Here is a 22940-nt window from a genome sequence, read left to right on the forward strand (position 1 = left end):
CCTGACAGGGCCCAAGCAAACCCGACAGGGCCCGAGCAAACCCGACAGGGCCTGACAAGGCCCGACAGGGCCTGAGCAAACCCGACAGGACCCGACAAAGCCTGACAGGGCTCGACGGAGCCTGACAGGGCCCGAGCAAACCTGACAGGGCCCAACGGATCCCAACAGGGCCTGAGCAAACCCGACAGGGCCCGAGCAAACCCGACAGGGCCCGACGGAGCCTGACAGGGCTCGATGGAGACCGACAGAGCCCGAGGAAACCCGACAGGGCCCGACGGAGCTCGATAGGGCCCGAGCAAACCCGACAGGGCCTGACGGAGCCTGACAGGGCTCGATGGAGACCGACAGAGCCCGAGGAAACCCGACAGGGCCCGACGGAGCCCGATAGGGCCCGAGTAAACCCGACAGGGCCTGACGGAGCCCGACAGGGCCCGAGCAAACCCGAAAGGGCCCGACGAAGCCTGACAGGGCTCGATGGAGCCTGACAGGGCCTGAGCAAACCCGACAGGGCCCGAGCAAACCTGACAGGGCACGCTGGAGCCCGACAGGGCACGAGCATACCCGACAGGGCCTGACGGAGCCTGACAGGGCCCGAGCAAACCTGACAGGGCTCGACGGAGCCCGACAGGGCCCGAGCAAACCGGACAGGGCCCAACGGATCCCGACAGGGCCTGAGCAAACCTGACAGGGCCCGACGGAGCCCGACAGAGCCCGAGCAAACCCGACAGGGCGCGACGGAGCCCGACAGGGCACGAGCATACCCGACAGGGCCTGACGGAGCCTGACAGGGCCCGAGCAAACCCGACAGGGCTCGACGGAGCCCGACAGGGCCCGAGCAAACCCGACAGGGTCCGACGAAGCCCAACAGGGCTTCAGCAAACCCGACAGGGCCCGAGCAAACCCGACAGGGTCCAACGGAGCCCGACAGGGCCCGAGGAAACCAGACAGGGCCCGACGGCGCCCAACAGGGCCCTAGCAAACCCGACAGGGCCCGAGCAAACCCGACAGGGCCTGACGGAGCCTGACAGGGCCCGAGCAAACCCGCCAGGGCTCGACGGAGCCTGACAGGGCCTGAGCAAACCCGACAGGGCCCGAGCAAACCTGACAGGGGCCGACGGAGCCCAACAGGGCCCGAGCAAACCCGACAGGGACCGACGGAGCCCGACAGGGCCCGAGCAAACCTGACAGGGCCCGACGGAGTCCGACAGGGCCCGAGCAAACCTGACAGGGGTCGACGGCGCCTGACAGGGCGTGAGCAAACCCGACAGGGCCCGAGCAAACCTGACAGGGGTCGACGGAGCCTGACAGGGCCTGAGCAAACCCGACAGGGCCCGAGCAAACCCGACAGGGACCGACGGAGCCCGACAGGGCCCGAGCAAACCTGACAGGGCCCGATGGAGCACGACAGGGCCCGAGCAAACCCGACATGGCTCGACGGAGCCCGATAGGGCCCAAGCAAATCCGACAGGGCCTGAGCAAACCGGACAGGGCCCGACGGAGCCCGACACGGCCCTAGCAAACCCGACAGGGTCCGACGAAGCCTGACAGGGCTTCAGCAAACCCGACAGGGCCCGAGCAAACCCGACAGGGCCTGTCGGAGCCTGACAGGGCCCGAGGAAACCCGCAAGGGCCTGACGGAGCCCGAGAGGGCCCGAGCAAACCCGACAGGGCCCGAGCAAACCTGACAGGGCTTGTCGGAGCCTGACAGGGCCTGAGTAAAACCGAAAGGGCCCGAACAAACCCGACAAAGCTCGACGGAGCCCGACAGGGCCCGAGCAATCCCGACAGGGCCCGACAAGGCCTGACAGGGCCCGAGCAAACCCGACAGGGCCCGAGAAAGCCTGACAGGGCCCGACGGAGCCCGACAGGGCCCGAGCAAACCCGACAAAGCCTCACAGAGCCTGACAGGGCTCGATGGAGCCCGACAGGGCCCGAGGAAACCCGACAGGGCTAGACGGAACCCGACAGTGCCCGAGCAAACCCGACAGGGCCCGACGGAGCCCGACAGGGCCCCAGCAAACCCGACAGGGCCCGAGCAAACCCGACAGGGCCTGACGGAGCCTGACAGGGCCTGAGCAAACCCGACAGGGCTCGAGGGAGCCTGACAGGGCCTGAGCAAACCCGACAGGGCCCGAGCAAACCTGATAGGGCTTGACGGAGCAAACCCGACAGGGCCCGAGCAAACCTGACAGGGGTCGACGGAGCCTGACAGGGCCTGAGCAAACCCGACAGGACCCGACAAAGCCTGACAGGGTTCGATGGAGCCCGACAGGGCCCGAGCAAACCCGACATGGCTCAACGGAGCCCGACAGGGCCCGAGCAAACCTGACAGGGGTCGACGGAGCCTGACAGGGCCTGAGCAAACCCGACAGTGCCCGAGCAAACCCGACAGGGCCCAACGGAGCCCGACAGAGCCCGAGCAAACCCGACAGGGCCCGACAAGGCCCGACAGGGCCAGAACAAACGTGACAGGACCTGACAAAGCCTGACAGGGCCCGACGGAGCCCGACAGGGCCCGAGCAAACCCAAAAAGGCCCGACGGAGCCTGACAGGGCTCGATGGAACCCGACAGGGCCCGAGGAAACCCGACATGGCCCGACGGAGCCCGACAGGGCCCGAGCAAACCCGACAGGGCCTGACGGAGCCTGACAGGGCCCGAGCAAACCCGACAGGGCCCGAGCGAATCTGACAGGGCCCGAGCAAACCCGACAGGGCCTGACGGAGCCTGACAGGGCCCGAGCAAACCCGACAGGGCCCGAGCAAACCCGACAGGGCCTGACAAGGCCCGACAGGGCCTGAGCAAACCCGACAGGACCCGACAAAGCCTGACAGGGCTCGACGGAGCCTGACAGGGCCCGAGCAAACCTGACAGGGCCCAACGGATCCCAACAGGGCCTGAGCAAACCCGACAGGGCCCGAGCAAACCCGACAGGGCCCGACGGAGCCTGACAGGGCTCGATGGAGACCGACAGAGCCCGAGGAAACCCGACAGGGCCCGACGGAGCTCGATAGGGCCCGAGCAAACCCGACAGGGCCTGACGGAGCCTGACAGGGCTCGATGGAGACCGACAGAGCCCGAGGAAACCCGACAGGGCCCGACGGAGCCCGATAGGGCCCGAGTAAACCCGACAGGGCCTGACGGAGCCCGACAGGGCCCGAGCAAACCCGAAAGGGCCCGACGAAGCCTGACAGGGCTCGATGGAGCCTGACAGGGCCTGAGCAAACCCGACAGGGCCCGAGCAAACCTGACAGGGCTCGACGGAGCCTGACAGGGCCCGAGCAAACCCGACAGGGCCCGAGCAAACCTGACAGGGCCCGAGTGAATCTGACAGGGCCCGAGCAAACCCGACAGGGCCCGAGCGAATATGACAGGGCCGACGGAGCCCGACAGGACAGGGCAAACCCGACAGGGCCCGAGCAAACCCGACAGGGCCTGACAAGGCCCGACAGGGCCTGAGCAAACCCGACAGGACCTGACAAAGCCTGACAGGGCCCGACGGAGCCCGACAGGGCACGAGCAAACCCGACAGGGCCTGACGGAGCCTGACAGGGCCCGAGCAAACCCGACAGGGCCCGAGCGACTCTGACAGGGCCCGACGGATCCCGACAGGGCCTGAGGAAACCAGACAGGGCCCGACGGAGCCCGACAGGGCCCGAGCAAACCCGACAGGGCCCGAGCAAACCCGACAGAGCCCGAGCAAACCCGACAGGGCCCGAGCAAACCCGACAGAGCCCGAGCAAACCCGACAGAGCCCAACGGAGCCCGACAGAGCCCGAGCAAACCCGACAGGGCCCGACAAGGCCCGACAGGGCCCGAACAAGCCTGACAGGACCTGACAAAGCCTGACAGGGCCCGACGGAGCCCGACAGGGCCCGAGCAAACCTGAAAAGGCCTGACGGAGCCTGACAGGGCTCGATAGAGCCCGACAGGGCCCGAGGAAACCCGACAGGGCCCGACGGAGCCCGACAGGGCCCGAGCAAACTCGACAGGGCCCGACGGAGCCTGACAGGGCCCGAGCAAACCCGACAGGGCCCGAGGAAATCCGACAGGTCCCGACGGAGCCTGACAGGGCCTGAGCAAACCCGACAGGGCTCGACGGAGCCCGACAGTGTATGAGCACACTCGACAGGTTCCAACGAAGCCTGACAGGGCTTCAGCAAACCTGACAGGGCCCGAGCAAACCCGACAGGGCCCGACGGAGCCCGACAGGGTTCGACAACGCCTGACAGGGCTCGATGGAGCCCGACAGGGCCCGAGGAAACCCGACAGGGCTCGACGGAGCCCGACAGTGTATGAGCACACTCGACAGGTTCCAACGAAGCCTGACAGGGCTTCAGCAAACCTGACAGGGCCCGAGCAAACCCGACAGGGCCCGACAGAGCCTGACAGGACCCGAGCAAACCCAACAGGGCCCGAGCAAACCCGACAGGGTTCGACAAAGCCTGACAGGGCTCGATGGAGCCCGACAGGGCCCGAGGAAACCCGACAGGGCCCGACGGAGCCTGACAGGGCCCGAGCAAACCCGACAGGGCCCGAGCAAACCCGACAGGGTTCGACGGAGCCTGACAGGGCCCGAGCAAACCCGACAGGGCCCGAGCAAACCTGACAGGGCACGAAGGAGTCCTACAGGGCCCGAGCAAACCTGACAGGGCCCAACGGATCCCGACAGGGCCTGAGCAAACCTGACAGGGCCCGACGGAGCCTGACAGGGCCCGAGCAAACCCGACAGGGCCCGACGGAGCCTGACAGGGCCCGAGCAAACCCGACAGGGCCCGAGCGAATCTGACAGGGCCCGACAGAGCCCGACAGGGCCCGAGCAAACCCGACAGGGTCCGACGAAGCCTGACAGGGCTTCAGCAAACCCGACAGGGCCCGAGCAAATCCGACAGGGCTCGATGGAGCCCGACAGGGCCCGAGGAAACCCGACAGGGCCCGACGGAGCCCGACAGGGCCCGAGCAATCCCGCAAGGGCCCGACGAAGCCTGACAGGGCTCGATGGAGGCCGACAGGGCCCGGGCAAACCTGACAGGGCACGCTGGAGCCCGACAGAGCCCGAGCAAACCCGACAGGGCCCGACAAGGCCCGACAGGGCTCGAGCAAACCTGACAGGACCTGACAAAGCCTGACAGGGCCCGACGGAGCCCGACAGGGCCTGAGCAAACCCGAAAGAGCCCGACGGAGCCTGACAGGGCTCGATAGAGTCCGACAGGTCCCGAGGAAACCCGACAGTGCCCGACGGAACCCGAGAGGGCCCGACGGAACCCGAGAGGGCCCGAGGAAATCCGACAGGGCCCGACGGAGCCTGACAGGGCCCGAGCAAACCCGACAGGGCCCGACAGAGCCCGACAGGACCCGAGCAAACCCAACAGGGCCCGAGCAAACCCGACAGGGTTCGACAAAGCCTGACAGGGCTCGATGGAGCCCGACAGGGCCCGAGGAAACCCGACAGGGCCCGACGGAGCCTGACAGGGCCCGAGCAAACCCGACAGGGCCCGAGCAAACCTGACAGGGCTCGACGGAGCCTGACAGGGCCCGAGCAAACCCGACAGGGCCCGAGCAAACCTGACAGGGCACGAAGGAGTCCGACAGGGCCCGAGCAAACCTGACAGGGCCCAACGGATCCCGACAGGGCCTGAGCAAACCCGACAGGGCCCGACAAGGCCCGACAGGGCCCGAGCAAACCTGACACGACCTGACAAAGCCTGACAGGGCCCGAGCAAACCCGACAGGGCTCGACGGAGCCTGACAGGGCCCGAGCAAACCCGACAGGGCCCGAGCAAACCTGACAGGGCACGAAGGAGTCCGACAGGGCCCGAGCAAACCTGACAGGGCCCAACGGATCCCAACAGGGCCTGAGCAAACCCGACAGGGCCCGAGCAAACCCGACAGGGCCCGACGGAGCCTGACAGGGCTCGATGGAGACCGACAGAGCCCGAGGAAACCCGACAGGGCCCGACGGAGCTCGATAGGGCCCGAGCAAACCCGACAGGGCCTGACGGAGCCTGACAGGGCTCGATGGAGACCGACAGAGCCCGAGGAAACCCGACAGGGCCCGACGGAGCCCGATAGGGCCCGAGTAAACCCGACAGGGCCTGACGGAGCCCGACAGGGCCCGAGCAAACCCGAAAGGGCCCGACGAAGCCTGACAGGGCTTGATGGAGCCTGACAGGGCCCGAGGAAACCCGACAGGGCCCGACGGAGCCCGATAGGGCCCGAGCAAACCCGACAGGGCCCGATGGAGCCCGACAGGGCTCGAGGAAACCCGACAGGGCCTGAGCAAATCCGACAGGGCCTGACGGAGCCCGACAGGGCCCGAGAAAACCCGAAAGGGCCCGACGGAGCCTGACAGGGCTCGATGGAGCCCGACAGGGCCCGAGGAAACCCGACAGTGCCCCACGGAGCCCGATAGGGCCTGAGCAAACCCGACAGGGCCTGACGGAGCCTGACAGGGCCAGGGCAAACCCGACAGGGCCCGAGCGAATCTGACAGGGCCCGACAGAGCCCGACAGGGCCCGAGCAAACCCGACAGGGTCCGACGAAGCCTGACAGGGCTTCAGCAAACCCGACAGGGCCCGAGCAAATCCGACAGGGCTCGATGGAGCCCGACAGGGCCCGAGGAAACCCGACAGGGCCCGACGGAGCCCGACAGGGCCCGAGCAATCCCGCAAGGGCCCGACGAAGCCTGACAGGGCTCGATGGAGCCCGACAGGGCCCGGGCAAACCTGACAGGGCACGCTGGAGCCCGACAGAGCCCGAGCAAACCCGACAGGGCCCGACAAGGCCCGACAGGGCTCGAGCAAACCTGACAGGACCTGACAAAGCCTGACAGGGCCCGACGGAGCCCGACAGGGCCTGAGCAAACCCGAAAGAGCCCGACGGAGCCTGACAGGGCTCGATAGAGTCCGACAGGGCCCGAGGAAACCCGACAGTGCCCGACGGAACCCGAGAGGGCCCGACGGAACCCGAGAGGGCCCGAGGAAATCCGACAGGGCCCGACGGAGCCTGACAGGGCCCGAGCAAACCCGACAGGGCCCGACAGAGCCCGACAGGACCCGAGCAAACCCAACAGGGCCCGAGCAAACCCGACAGGGTTCGACAAAGCCTGACAGGGCTCGATGGAGCCCGACAGGGCCCGAGGAAACCCGACAGGGCCCGACGGAGCCTGACAGGGCCCGAGCAAACCCGACAGGGCCCGAGCAAACCTGACAGGGCTCGACGGAGCCTGACAGGGCCCGAGCAAACCCGACAGGGCCCGAGCAAACCTGACAGGGCACGAAGGAGTCCGACAGGGCCCGAGCAAACCTGACAGGGCCCAACGGATCCCGACAGGGCCTGAGCAAACCCGACAGGGCCCGACAAGGCCCGACAGGGCCCGAGCAAACCTGACACGACCTGACAAAGCCTGACAGGGCCCGAGCAAACCCGACAGGGCTCGACGGAGCCTGACAGGGCCCGAGCAAACCCGACAGGGCCCGAGCAAACCTGACAGGGCACGAAGGAGTCCGACAGGGCCCGAGCAAACCTGACAGGGCCCAACGGATCCCAACAGGGCCTGAGCAAACCCGACAGGGCCCGAGCAAACCCGACAGGGCCCGACGGAGCCTGACAGGGCTCGATGGAGACCGACAGAGCCCGAGGAAACCCGACAGGGCCCGACGGAGCTCGATAGGGCCCGAGCAAACCCGACAGGGCCTGACGGAGCCTGACAGGGCTCGATGGAGACCGACAGAGCCCGAGGAAACCCGACAGGGCCCGACGGAGCCCGATAGGGCCCGAGTAAACCCGACAGGGCCTGACGGAGCCCGACAGGGCCCGAGCAAACCCGAAAGGGCCCGACGAAGCCTGACAGGGCTCGATGGAGCCTGACAGGGCCCGAGGAAACCCGACAGGGCCCGACGGAGCCCGATAGGGCCCGAGCAAACCCGACAGGGCCCGATGGAGCCCGACAGGGCTCGAGGAAACCCGACAGGGCCTGAGCAAATCCGACAGGGCCTGACGGAGCCCGACAGGGCCCGAGAAAACCCGAAAGGGCCCGACGGAGCCTGACAGGGCTCGATGGAGCCCGACAGGGCCCGAGGAAACCCGACAGTGCCCCACGGAGCCCGATAGGGCCTGAGCAAACCCGACAGGGCCTGACGGAGCCTGACAGGGCCAGGGCAAACCCGACAGGGCCCGAGCAAACCCGACAGAGCCCGAGCAAACCCGACAGGGCCCAACGGAGCCCGACAGGGCCCGACGGAGCCCGACAGGGCCCAAGCAAACCCGACAGGGCCCGACGGAGCCTGACAGGGCCCGAGCAAACCCGACAGGGCCCGAGCAAACCCGACAGGGCCCGAGTGAATCTGACAGGGCCCGAGCAAACCCGACAGGGCTCGACGGAGCCCGACAGTGTATGAGCACCCTCGACAGGTTCCAACGAAGCCTGACAGGGCTTCAGCAAACCTGACAGGGCCCGAGCAAACCCGACAGGGCCCGACGGAGCCCGACAGGGTTCGACAACGCCTGACAGGGCTCGATGGAGCCCGACAGGGCCCGAGGAAACCCGACAGGGCTCGACGGAGCCCGACAGTGTATGAGCACACTCGACAGGTTCCAACGAAGCCTGACAGGGCTTCAGCAAACCTGACAGGGCCCGAGCAAACCCGACAGGGCCCGACAGAGCCCGACAGGACCCGAGCAAACCCAACAGGGCCCGAGCAAACCCGACAGGGTTCGACAAAGCCTGACAGGGCTCGATGGAGCCCGACAGGGCCCGAGGAAACCCGACAGGGCCCGACGGAGCCTGACAGGGCCCGAGCAAACCCGACAGGGCCCGAGCAAACCCGACAGGGCTCGACGGAGCCTGATAGGGCCCGAGCAAACCCGACAGGGCCCGAGCAAACCTGACAGGGCACGAAGGAGTCCTACAGGGCCCGAGCAAACCTGACAGGGCCCAACGGATCCCGACAGGGCCTGAGCAAACCTGACAGGGCCCGACGGAGCCTGACAGGGCCCGAGCAAACCCGACAGGGCCCGACGGAGCCTGACAGGGCCCGAGCAAACCCGACAGGGCCCGAGCGAATCTGACAGGGCCCGACAGAGCCCGACAGGGCCCGAGCAAACCCGACAGGGTCCGACGAAGCCTGACAGGGCTTCAGCAAACCCGACAGGGCCCGAGCAAATCCGACAGGGCTCGATGGAGCCCGACAGGGCCCGAGGAAACCCGACAGGGCCCGACGGAGCCCGACAGGGCCCGAGCAATCCCGCAAGGGCCCGACGAAGCCTGACAGGGCTCGATGGAGCCCGACAGGGCCCGGGCAAACCTGACAGGGCACGCTGGAGCCCGACAGAGCCTGAGCAAACCCGACAGGGCCCGACAAGGCCCGACAGGGCTCGAGCAAACCTGACAGGACCTGACAAAGCCTGACAGGGCCCGACGGAGCCCGACAGGGCCTGAGCAAACCCGAAAGAGCCCGACGGAGCCTGACAGGGCTCGATAGAGTCCGACAGGGCCCGAGGAAACCCGACAGTGCCCGACGGAACCCGAGAGGGCCCGACGGAACCCGAGAGGGCCCGAGGAAATCCGACAGGGCCCGACGGAGCCTGACAGGGCCCGAGCAAACCCGACAGGGCCCGACAGAGCCCGACAGGACCCGAGCAAACCCAACAGGGCCCGAGCAAACCCGACAGGGTTCGACAAAGCCTGACAGGGCTCGATGGAGCCCGACAGGGCCCGAGGAAACCCGACAGGGCCCGACGGAGCCTGACAGGGCCCGAGCAAACCCGACAGGGCCCGAGCAAACCTGACAGGGCTCGACGGAGCCTGACAGGGCCCGAGCAAACCCGACAGGGCCCGAGCAAACCTGACAGGGCACGAAGGAGTCCGACAGGGCCCGAGCAAACCTGACAGGGCCCAACGGATCCCGACAGGGCCTGAGCAAACCCGACAGGGCCCGACAAGGCCCGACAGGGCCCGAGCAAACCTGACACGACCTGACAAAGCCTGACAGGGCCCGAGCAAACCCGACAGGGCTCGACGGAGCCTGACAGGGCCCGAGCAAACCCGACAGGGCCCGAGCAAACCTGACAGGGCACGAAGGAGTCCGACAGGGCCCGAGCAAACCTGACAGGGCCCAACGGATCCCAACAGGGCCTGAGCAAACCCGACAGGGCCCGAGCAAACCCGACAGGGCCCGACGGAGCCTGACAGGGCTCGATGGAGACCGACAGAGCCCGAGGAAACCCGACAGGGCCCGACGGAGCTCGATAGGGCCCGAGCAAACCCGACAGGGCCTGACGGAGCCTGACAGGGCTCGATGGAGACCGACAGAGCCCGAGGAAACCCGACAGGGCCCGACGGAGCCCGATAGGGCCCGAGTAAACCCGACAGGGCCTGACGGAGCCCGACAGGGCCCGAGCAAACCCGAAAGGGCCCGACGAAGCCTGACAGGGCTCGATGGAGCCTGACAGGGCCCGAGGAAACCCGACAGGGCCCGACGGAGCCCGATAGGGCCCGAGCAAACCCGACAGGGCCCGATGGAGCCCGACAGGGCTCGAGGAAACCCGACAGGGCCTGAGCAAATCCGACAGGGCCTGACGGAGCCCGACAGGGCCCGAGAAAACCCGAAAGGGCCCGACGGAGCCTGACAGGGCTCGATGGAGCCCGACAGGGCCCGAGGAAACCCGACAGTGCCCCACGGAGCCCGATAGGGCCTGAGCAAACCCGACAGGGCCTGACGGAGCCTGACAGGGCCAGGGCAAACCCGACAGGGCCCGAGCAAACCCGACAGAGCCCGAGCAAACCCGACAGGGCCCAACGGAGCCCGACAGGGCCCGAGCAAACCCGACAGGGCCTGAGCAAACCCGACAGGGCCCGACGGAGCCTGACAGGGCCTGAGGAAACCAGACAGGGCCCGACGGAGCCCGACAGGGCCCTAGCAAACCCGACAGGGCTTGACAAAGCCTGACAGGGCCCGAGCAAACCCGACAGGGCCCGAGCAAACCCGACAGGGCCCGACGGAGCCCGACAGGGCCCGAGCAAACCCGAAAGGGCCCGACGGAGCCTGACAGGGCTCGATGGAGCCCGACAGGGCCCGAGGAAACCCGACAGGGCCCGACGGAGCCCGACAGGGCCCGAGCAATCCCGCAAGGGCCCGACGAAGCCTGACAGGGCTCGATGGAGCCCGACAGGGCCCGGGCAAACCTGACAGGGCACGCTGGAGCCCGACAGAGCCCGAGCAAACCCGACAGGGCCCGACAAGGCCCGACAGGGCCCGAGCAAACCTGACAGGACCTGAGAAAGCCTGACAGGGCCCGACGGAGCCCGACAGGGCCTGAGCAAACCCGAAAGAGCCCGACGGAGCCTGACAGGGCTCGATAGAGTCCGACAGGGCCCGAGGAAACCCGACAGTGCCCGACGGAACCCGAGAGGGCCCGACGGAACCCGAGAGGGCCCGAGGAAATCCGACAGGGCCCGACGGAGCCTGACAGGGCCCGAGCAAACCCGACAGGGCCCGACAGAGCCCGACAGGACCCGAGCAAACCCAACAGGGCCCGAGCAAACCCGACAGGGTTCGAAAAAGCCTGACAGGGCTCGATGGAGCCCGACAGGGCCCGAGGAAACCCGACAGGGCCCGACGGAGCCTGACAGGGCCCGAGCAAACCCGACAGGGCCCGAGCAAACCTGACAGGGCTCGACGGAGCCTGACAGGGCCCGAGCAAACCCGACAGGGCCCGAGCAAACCTGACAGGGCACGAAGGAGTCCGACAGGGCCCGAGCAAACCTGACAGGGCCCAACGGATCCCGACAGGGCCTGAGCAAACCCGACAGGGCCCGACAAGGCCCGACAGGGCCCGAGCAAACCTGACACGACCTGACAAAGCCTGACAGGGCCCGAGCAAACCCGACAGGGCTCGACGGAGCCTGACAGGGCCCGAGCAAACCCGACAGGGCCCGAGCAAACCTGACAGGGCACGAAGGAGTCCGACAGGGCCCGAGCAAACCTGACAGGGCCCAACGGATCCCAACAGGGCCTGAGCAAACCCGACAGGGCCCGAGCAAACCCGACAGGGCCCGACGGAGCCTGACAGGGCTCGATGGAGACCGACAGAGCCCGAGGAAACCCGACAGGGCCCGACGGAGCTCGATAGGGCCCGAGCAAACCCGACAGGGCCTGACGGAGCCTGACAGGGCTCGATGGAGACCGACAGAGCCCGAGGAAACCCGACAGGGCCCGACGGAGCCCGATAGGGCCCGAGTAAACCCGACAGGGCCTGACGGAGCCCGACAGGGCCCGAGCAAACCCGAAAGGGCCCGACGAAGCCTGACAGGGCTCGATGGAGCCTGACAGGGCCCGAGGAAACCCGACAGGGCCCGACGGAGCCCGATAGGGCCCGAGCAAACCCGACAGGGCCCGATGGAGCCCGACAGGGCTCGAGGAAACCCGACAGGGCCTGAGCAAATCCGACAGGGCCTGACGGAGCCCGACAGGGCCCGAGAAAACCCGAAAGGGCCCGACGGAGCCTGACAGGGCTCGATGGAGCCCGACAGGGCCCGAGGAAACCCGACAGTGCCCCACGGAGCCCGATAGGGCCCGAGCAAACCCGACAGGGCCTGACGGAGCCTGACAGGGCCAGGGCAAACCCGACAGGGCCCGAGCAAACCCGACAGAGCCCGAGCAAACCCGACAGGGCCCAACGGAGCCCGACAGGGCCCGAGCAAACCCGACAGGGCCCAACTGATCCCGACAGGGCACGAGAAAACCCGACAGGGCCTGACGGAGCCTGACAGGGCCCGAGCAAACCCGACAGGGCCCGAGTGAATCTGACAGGGCCCGAGCAAACCCGACAGGGCCCGAGCGAATATGACAGGGCCGACGGAGCCCGACAGGACAGGGCAAACCCGACAGGGCCCGAGCAAACCCGACAGGGCCTGACAAGGCCCGACAGGGCCTGAGCAAACCCGACAGGACCTGACAAAGCCTGACAGGGCCCGACGGAGCCCGACAGGGCACGAGCAAACCCGACAGGGCCTGACGGAGCCTGACAGGGCCCGAGCAAACCCGACAGGGCCCGAGCGACTCTGACAGGGCCCGACGGATCCCGACAGGGCCTGAGGAAACCAGACAGGGCCCGACGGAGCCCGACAGGGCCCGAGCAAACCCGACAGGGCCCGAGCAAACCCGACAGAGCCCGAGCAAACCCGACAGGGCCCGAGCAAACCCGACAGAGCCCGAGCAAACCCGACAGAGCCCAACGGAGCCCGACAGAGCCCGAGCAAACCCGACAGGGCCCGACAAGGCCCGACAGGGCCCGAACAAGCCTGACAGGACCTGACAAAGCCTGACAGGGCCCGACGGAGCCCGACAGGGCCCGAGCAAACCTGAAAAGGCCTGACGGAGCCTGACAGGGCTCGATAGAGCCCGACAGGGCCCGAGGAAACCCGACAGGGCCCGACGGAGCCCGACAGGGCCCGAGCAAACCCGACAGGGCCCGACGGAGCCTGACAGGGCCCGAGCAAACCCGACAGGGCCCGAGGAAATCCGACAGGTCCCGACGGAGCCTGACAGGGCCCGAGCAAACCCGACAGGGCTCGATGGAGCCCGACAGTGTATGAGCACACTCGACAGGTTCCAACGAAGCCTGACAGGGCTTCAGCAAACCTGACAGGGCCCGAGCAAACCCGACAGGGCCCGACGGAGCCCGACAGGGTTCGACAACGCCTGACAGGGCTCGATGGAGCCCGACAGGGCCCGAGGAAACCCGACAGGGCTCGACGGAGCCCGACAGTGTATGAGCACACTCGACAGGTTCCAACGAAGCCTGACAGGGCTTCAGCAAACCTGACAGGGCCCGAGCAAACCCGACAGGGCCCGACAGAGCCCGACAGGACCCGAGCAAACCCAACAGGGCCCGAGCAAACCCGACAGGGTTCGACAAAGCCTGACAGGGCTCGATGGAGCCCGACAGGGCCCGAGGAAACCCGACAGGGCCCGACGGAGCCTGACAGGGCCCGAGCAAACCCGACAGGGCCCGAGCAAACCCGACAGGGCTCGACGGAGCCTGACAGGGCCCGAGCAAACCCGACAGGGCCCGAGCAAACCTGACAGGGCACGAAGGAGTCCGACAGGGCCCGAGCAAACCTGACAGGGCCCAACGGATCCCGACAGGGCCTGAGCAAACCTGACAGGGCCCGACGGAGCCTGACAGGGCCCGAGCAAACCCGACAGGGCCCGACGGAGCCTGACAGGGCCCGAGCAAACCCGACAGGGCCCGAGCGAATCTGACAGGGCCCGACAGAGCCCGACAGGGCCCGAGCAAACCCGACAGGGTCCGACGAAGCCTGACAGGGCTTCAGCAAACCCGACAGGGCCCGAGCAAATCCGACAGGGCTCGATGGAGCCCGACAGGGCCCGAGGAAACCCGACAGGGCCCGACGGAGCCCGACAGGGCCCGAGCAATCCCGCAAGGGCCCGACGAAGCCTGACAGGGCTCGATGGAGCCCGACAGGGCCCGGGCAAACCTGACAGGGCACGCTGGAGCCCGACAGAGCCCGAGCAAACCCGACAGGGCCCGACAAGGCCCGACAGGGCTCGAGCAAACCTGACAGGACCTGACAAAGCCTGACAGGGCCCGACGGAGCCCGACAGGGCCTGAGCAAACCCGAAAGAGCCCGACGGAGCCTGACAGGGCTCGATAGAGTCCGACAGGGCCCGAGGAAACCCGACAGTGCCCGACGGAACCCGAGAGGGCCCGACGGAACCCGAGAGGGCCCGAGGAAATCCGACAGGGCCCGACGGAGCCTGACAGGGCCCGAGCAAACCCGACAGGGCCCGACAGAGCCCGACAGGACCCGAGCAAACCCAACAGGGCCTGAGCAAACCCGACAGGGTTCGACAAAGCCTGACAGGGCTCGATGGAGCCCGACAGGGCCCGAGGAAACCCGACAGGGCCCGACGGAGCCTGACAGGGCCCGAGCAAACCCGACAGGGCCCGAGCAAACCTGACAGGGCTCGACGGAGCCTGACAGGGCCCGAGCAAACCCGACAGGGCCCGAGCAAACCTGACAGGGCACGAAGGAGTCCGACAGGGCCCGAGCAAACCTGACAGGGCCCAACGGATCCCGACAGGGCCTGAGCAAACCCGACAGGGCCCGACAAGGCCCGACAGGGCCCGAGCAAACCTGACACGACCTGACAAAGCCTGACAGGGCCCGAGCAAACCCGACAGGGCTCGACGGAGCCTGACAGGGCCCGAGCAAACCCGACAGGGCCCGAGCAAACCTGACAGGGCACGAAGGAGTCCGACAGGGCCCGAGCAAACCTGACAGGGCCCAACGGATCCCAACAGGGCCTGAGCAAACCCGACAGGGCCCGAGCAAACCCGACAGGGCCCGACGGAGCCTGACAGGGCTCGATGGAGACCGACAGAGCCCGAGGAAACCCGACAGGGCCCGACGGAGCTCGATAGGGCCCGAGCAAACCCGACAGGGCCTGACGGAGCCTGACAGGGCTCGATGGAGACCGACAAAGCCCGAGGAAACCCGACAGGGCCCGACGGAGCCCGATAGGGCCCGAGTAAACCCGACAGGGCCTGACGGAGCCCGACAGGGCCCGAGCAAACCCGAAAGGGCCCGACGAAGCCTGACAGGGCTCGATGGAGCCTGACAGGGCCCGAGGAAACCCGACAGGGCCCGACGGAGCCCGATAGGGCCCGAGCAAACCCGACAGGGCCCGATGGAGCCCGACAGGGCTCGAGGAAACCCGACAGGGCCTGAGCAAATCCGACAGGGCCTGACGGAGCCCGACAGGGCCCGAGAAAACCCGAAAGGGCCCGACGGAGCCTGACAGGGCTCGATGGAGCCCGACAGGGCCCGAGGAAACCCGATAGTGCCCCACGGAGCCCGATAGGGCCTGAGCAAACCCGACAGGGCCTGACGGAGCCTGACAGGGCCAGGGCAAACCCGACAGGGCCCGAGCAAACCCGACAGAGCCCGAGCAAACCCGACAGGGCCCAACGGAGCCCGACAGGGCCCGAGCAAACCCGACAGGGCCCAACTGATCACGACAGGGCACGAGAAAACCCGACAGGGCCTGACGGAGCCTGACAGGGCCCGAGCAAACCCGACAGGGCCCGAGTGAATCTGACAGGGCCCGAGCAAACCCGACAGGGCCCGAGCGAATATGACAGGGCCGACGGAGCCCGACAGGACAGGGCAAACCCGACAGGGCCCGAGCAAACCCGACAGGGCCTGACAAGGCCCGACAGGGCCTGAGCAAACCCGACAGGACCTGACAAAGCCTGACAGGGCCCGACGGAGCCCGACAGGGCACGAGCAAACCCGACAGGGCCTGACGGAGCCTGACAGGGCCCGAGCAAACCCGACAGGGCCCCAGCGACTCTGACAGGGCCCGACGGATCCCGACAGGGCCTGAGGAAACCAGACAGGGCCCGACGGAGCCCGACAGGGCCCGAGCAAACCCGACAGGGCCCGAGCAAACCCGACAGAGCCCGAGCAAACCCGACAGGGCCCGAGCAAACCCGACAGAGCCCGAGCAAACCCGACAGAGCCCAACGGAGCCCGACAGAGCCCGAGCAAACCCGACAGGGCCCGACAAGGCCCGACAGGGCCCGAACAAGCCTGACAGGACCTGACAAAGCCTGACAGGGCCCGACGGAGCCCGACAGGGCCCGAGCAAACCTGAAAAGGCCTGACGGAGCCTGACAGGGCTCGATAGAGCCCGACAGGGCCCGAGGAAACCCGACAGGGCCCGACGGAGCCCGACAGGGCCCGAGCAAACCCGACAGGGCCCGACGGAGCCTGACAGGGCCCGAGCAAACCCGACAGGGCCCGAGGAAATCCGACAGGTCCCGACGGAGCCTGACAGGGCCCGAGCAAACCCGACAGGGCTCGACGGAGCCCGACAGTGTATGAGCACACTCGACAGGTTCCAACGAAGCCTGACAGGGCTTCAGCAAACCTGACAGGGCCCGAGCAAACCCGACAGGGCCCGACGGAGCCCGACAGGGTTCGACAACGCCTGACAGGGCTCGATGGAGCCCGACAGGGCCCGAGGAAACCCGACAGGGCCCGACGGAGCCTGACAGGGCCCGAGCAAACCCGACAGGGCTCGACGGAGCCTGACAGGGCCCGAGCAAACCCGACAAGGCCCGAGCAAACCTGACAGGGCTCGAAGGAGCCCGACAGGGCCCGAGGAAACCAGACAGGGCACGACAGAACCCGACAGGGCCCGAGCAAACCCGACATGGCCCGAGCAAACCCGACAGGGTTCGACAAAGCCTGACAGGGCTCGATGGAGCCCGACAGGGCCCAAGGAAACCCGACAGGGCCTGACGGAGCCTGACGGGGCCCGAGCAAACCCGACAGGACTCGACGGAGCCTGACAGGGCCCGAGCAAACCCGACAGGGCCCGAGCAAACCTGACAGGGCACGAAGGAGCCCTACAGGGCCCGAGCAAACCCGACAGGGCCCAACGGATCCCGACAGGGCACGAGAAAACCCGACAGGGCCTGACGGAGCCTGACAGGGCCCGAGCAAATCCGACAGGGCCCAAGCGAATCTGACAGGGCCCGACGGAGCCCGACAGGGCCTGAGGAAACCCGACAGGGCCTGACAAGGCCCGACAGGGCCTGAGCAAACCCGACAGGACCCGAAAAAGCCTGACAGGGTCCGATGGAGCCCGACAGGGCCCGAGCAAACCCGACAGGGCTCGATGGAGCCCGACAGGGCCCGAGGAAACCCGACAGGGCGCGACGGAGCCTGACAGGGCCCGAGCAAACCCGACAGGGCTCGACGGAGTCCAACAGGGCCTGAGGAAACCAGACAGGGCCCGATGGAGCCCGACAGGGCCCTAGCAAACCCGACAGGGCTTGACAAAGCCTGACAGGGCCCGAGCAAACCCGACAGGGCCCGAGCAAACCCGACAGGGCCCGACGGAGCCCGACAGGGCCCGAGCAAACCCGAAAGGGCCCGACAGAGCCTGACAGGGCTCGATGGAGCCCGACAGGGCCCGAGGAAACCCGACAGGGCCCGACATAGCCCGATAGGGCCCGAGCGAACCCGACAGGGCCTGACGGAGCCCGACAGGGCCCGAGCAAACCCGCAAGGGCCCGACGAAGCCTGACAGGGCTCGATGGAGCCCGACAGGGCCCGGGCAAACCCGACAGGGCACGCTGGAGCCCGACAGAGCCCGAGCAAACCCGACAGGGCGCGACGGAGCCCGACAGGGCACGAGCATACCCGACAGGGCCTGACGGAGCCTGACAGGGCCCGAGCAAACCCGACAGGGCTCGACGGAGTCCGACAGGGCCCGAGCAAACCCGACAGGGTCCGACGAAGCCCAACAGGGCTTCAGCAAACCCGACAGGGCCCGAGCAAACCCGACAGGGTCCGACGGAGCCCGACAGGGCCCGAGGAAACCAGACAGGGCCCGACGGCGCCCAACAGGGCCCTAGCAAACCCGACAGGGCCCGAGCAAACCCGACAGGGCCTGACGGAGCCTGACAGGGCCCGTGCAAACCCGCCAGGGCTCGACGGAGCCTGACAGGGCCTGAGCAAACCCGACAGGGCCCGAGCAAACCTGACAGGGGCCGACGGAGCCCAACAGGGCCCGAGCAAACCCGACAGGGACCGACGGAGCCCGACAGGGCCCGAGCAAACCTGACAGGGCCCGACGGAGTCCGACAGGGCCCGAGCAAACCCGACAGGGCCCGATGGAGCCCGACAGGGCTCGAGGAAACCCGACAGGGCCTGAGCAAATCCGACAGGGCCTGACGGAGCCCGACAGGGCCCGAGAAAACCCGAAAGGGCCCGACGGAGCCTGACAGGGCTCGATGGAGCCCGACAGGGCCCGAGGAAACCCGACAGTGCCCCACGGAGCCCGATAGGGCCTGAGCAAACCCGACAGGGCCTGACGGAGCCTGACAGGGCCAGGGCAAACCCGACAGGGCCCGAGCAAACCCGACAGAGCCCGAGCAAACCCGACAGGGCCCAACGGAGCCCGACAGGGCCCGAGCAAACCCGACAGGGCCTGAGCAAACCCGACAGGGCCCGACGGAGCCTGACAGGGCCTGAGGAAACCAGACAGGGCCCGACGGAGCCCGACAGGGCCCTAGCAAACCCGACAGGGCTTGACAAAGCCTGACAGGGCCCGAGCAAACCCGACAGGGCCCGAGCAAACCCGACAGGGCCCGACGGAGCCCGACAGGGCCCGAGCAAACCCGAAAGGGCCCGACGGAGCCTGACAGGGCTCGATGGAGCCCGACAGGGCCCGAGGAAACCCGACAGGGCCCGACGGAGCCCGACAGGGCCCGAGCAATCCCGCAAGGGCCCGACGAAGCCTGACAGGGCTCGATGGAGCCCGACAGGGCCCGGGCAAACCTGACAGGGCACGCTGGAGCCCGACAGAGCCCGAGCAAACCCGACAGGGCCCGACAAGGCCCGACAGGGCCCGAGCAAACCTGACAGGACCTGAGAAAGCCTGACAGGGCCCGACGGAGCCCGACAGGGCCTGAGCAAACCCGAAAGAGCCCGACGGAGCCTGACAGGGCTCGATAGAGTCCGACAGGGCCCGAGGAAACCCGACAGTGCCCGACGGAACCCGAGAGGGCCCGACGGAACCCGAGAGGGCCCGAGGAAATCCGACAGGGCCCGACGGAGCCTGACAGGGCCCGAGCAAACCCGACAGGGCCCGACAGAGCCCGACAGGACCCGAGCAAACCCAACAGGGCCCGAGCAAACCCGACAGGGTTCGAAAAAGCCTGACAGGGCTCGATGGAGCCCGACAGGGCCCGAGGAAACCCGACAGGGCCCGACGGAGCCTGACAGGGCCCGAGCAAACCCGACAGGGCCCGAGCAAACCTGACAGGGCTCGACGGAGCCTGACAGGGCCCGAGCAAACCCGACAGGGCCCGAGCAAACCTGACAGGGCACGAAGGAGTCCGACAGGGCCCGAGCAAACCTGACAGGGCCCAACGGATCCCGACAGGGCCTGAGCAAACCCGACAGGGCCCGACAAGGCCCGACAGGGCCCGAGCAAACCTGACACGACCTGACAAAGCCTGACAGGGCCCGAGCAAACCCGACAGGGCTCGACGGAGCCTGACAGGGCCCGAGCAAACCCGACAGGGCCCGAGCAAACCTGACAGGGCACGAAGGAGTCCGACAGGGCCCGAGCAAACCTGACAGGGCCCAACGGATCCCAACAGGGCCTGAGCAAACCCGACAGGGCCCGAGCAAACCCGACAGGGCCCGACGGAGCCTGACAGGGCTCGATGGAGACCGACAGAGCCCGAGGAAACCCGACAGGGCCCGACGGAGCTCGATAGGGCCCGAGCAAACCCGACAGGGCCTGACGGAGCCTGACAGGGCTCGATGGAGACCGACAGAGCCCGAGGAAACCCGACAGGGCCCGACGGAGCCCGATAGGGCCCGAGTAAACCCGACAGGGCCTGACGGAGCCCGACAGGGCCCGAGCAAACCCGAAAGGGCCCGACGAAGCCTGACAGGGCTCGATGGAGCCTGACAGGGCCCGAGGAAACCCGACAGGGCCCGACGGAGCCCGATAGGGCCCGAGCAAACCCGACAGGGCCCGATGGAGCCCGACAGGGCTCGAGGAAACCCGACAGGGCCTGAGCAAATCCGACAGGGCCTGACGGAGCCCGACAGGGCCCGAGAAAACCCGAAAGGGCCCGACGGAGCCTGACAGGGCTCGATGGAGCCCGACAGGGCCCGAGGAAACCCGACAGTGCCCCACGGAGCCCGATAGGGCCCGAGCAAACCCGACAGGGCCTGACGGAGCCTGACAGGGCCAGGGCAAACCCGACAGGGCCCGAGCAAACCCGACAGAGCCCGAGCAAACCCGACAGGGCCCAACGGAGCCCGACAGGGCCCGAGCAAACCCGACAGGGCCCAACTGATCCCGACAGGGCACGAGAAAACCCGACAGGGCCTGACGGAGCCTGACAGGGCCCGAGCAAACCCGACAGGGCCCGAGTGAATCTGACAGGGCCCGAGCAAACCCGACAGGGCCCGAGCGAATATGACAGGGCCGACGGAGCCCGACAGGACAGGGCAAACCCGACAGGGCCCGAGCAAACCCGACAGGGCCTGACAAGGCCCGACAGGGCCTGAGCAAACCCGACAGGACCTGACAAAGCCTGACAGGGCCCGACGGAGCCCGACAGGGCACGAGCAAACCCGACAGGGCCTGACGGAGCCTGACAGGGCCCGAGCAAACCCGACAGGGCCCGAGCGACTCTGACAGGGCCCGACGGATCCCGACAGGGCCTGAGGAAACCAGACAGGGCCCGACGGAGCCCGACAGGGCCCGAGCAAACCCGACAGGGCCCGAGCAAACCCGACAGAGCCCGAGCAAACCCGACAGGGCCCGAGCAAACCCGACAGAGCCCGAGCAAACCCGACAGAGCCCAACGGAGCCCGACAGAGCCCGAGCAAACCCGACAGGGCCCGACAAGGCCCGACAGGGCCCGAACAAGCCTGACAGGACCTGACAAAGCCTGACAGGGCCCGACGGAGCCCGACAGGGCCCGAGCAAACCTGAAAAGGCCTGACGGAGCCTGACAGGGCTCGATAGAGCCCGACAGGGCCCGAGGAAACCCGACAGGGCCCGACGGAGCCCGACAGGGCCCGAGCAAACCCGACAGGGCCCGACGGAGCCTGACAGGGCCCGAGCAAACCCGACAGGGCCCGAGGAAATCCGACAGGTCCCGACGGAGCCTGACAGGGCCCGAGCAAACCCGACAGGGCTCGACGGAGCCCGACAGTGTATGAGCACACTCGACAGGTTCCAACGAAGCCTGACAGGGCTTCAGCAAACCTGACAGGGCCCGAGCAAACCCGACAGGGCCCGACGGAGCCCGACAGGGTTCGACAACGCCTGACAGGGCTCGATGGAGCCCGACAGGGCCCGAGGAAACCCGACAGGGCTCGACGGAGCCCGACAGTGTATGAGCACACTCGACAGGTTCCAACGAAGCCTGACAGGGCTTCAGCAAACCTGACAGGGCCCGAGCAAACCCGACAGGGCCCGACAGAGCCCGACAGGACCCGAGCAAACCCAACAGGGCCCGAGCAAACCCGACAGGGTTCGACAAAGCCTGATAGGGCTCGATGGAGCCCGACAGGGCCCGAGGAAACCCGACAGGGCCCGACGGAGCCTGACAGGGCCCGAGCAAACCCGACAGGGCCCGAGCAAACCCGACAGGGCTCGACGGAGCCTGACAGGGCCCGAGCAAACCCGACAGGGCCCGAGCAAACCTGACAGGGCACGAAGGAGTCCGACAGGGCCCGAGCAAACCTGACAGGGCCCAACGGATCCCGACAGGGCCTGAGCAAACCTGACAGGGCCCGACGGAGCCTGACAGGGCCCGAGCAAACCCGACAGGGCCCGACGGAGCCTGACAGGGCCCGAGCAAACCCGACAGGGCCCGAGCGAATCTGACAGGGCCCGACAGAGCCCGACAGGGCCCGAGCAAACCCGACAGGGTCCGACGAAGCCTGACAGGGCTTCAGCAAACCCGACAGGGCCCGAGCAAATCCGACAGGGCTCGATGGAGCCCGACAGGGCCCGAGGAAACCCGACAGGGCCCGACGGAGCCCGACAGGGCCCGAGCAATCCCGCAAGGGCCCGACGAAGCCTGACAGGGCTCGATGGAGCCCGACAGGGCCCGGGCAAACCTGACAGGGCACGCTGGAGCCCGACAGAGCCCGAGCAAACCCGACAGGGCCCGACAAGGCCCGACAGGGCTCGAGCAAACCTGACAGGACCTGACAAAGCCTGACAGGGCCCGACGGAGCCCGACAGGGCCTGAGCAAACCCGAAAGAGCCCGACGGAGCCTGACAGGGCTCGATAGAGTCCGACAGGGCCCGAGGAAACCCGACAGTGCCCGACGGAACCCGAGAGGGCCCGACGGAACCCG

The sequence above is a fragment of the Patagioenas fasciata genome, chromosome 24 (assembly GCF_037038585.1).
Source record: "Patagioenas fasciata isolate bPatFas1 chromosome 24, bPatFas1.hap1, whole genome shotgun sequence".
In the NCBI taxonomy this organism is placed as follows: domain Eukaryota; kingdom Metazoa; phylum Chordata; class Aves; order Columbiformes; family Columbidae; genus Patagioenas; species Patagioenas fasciata.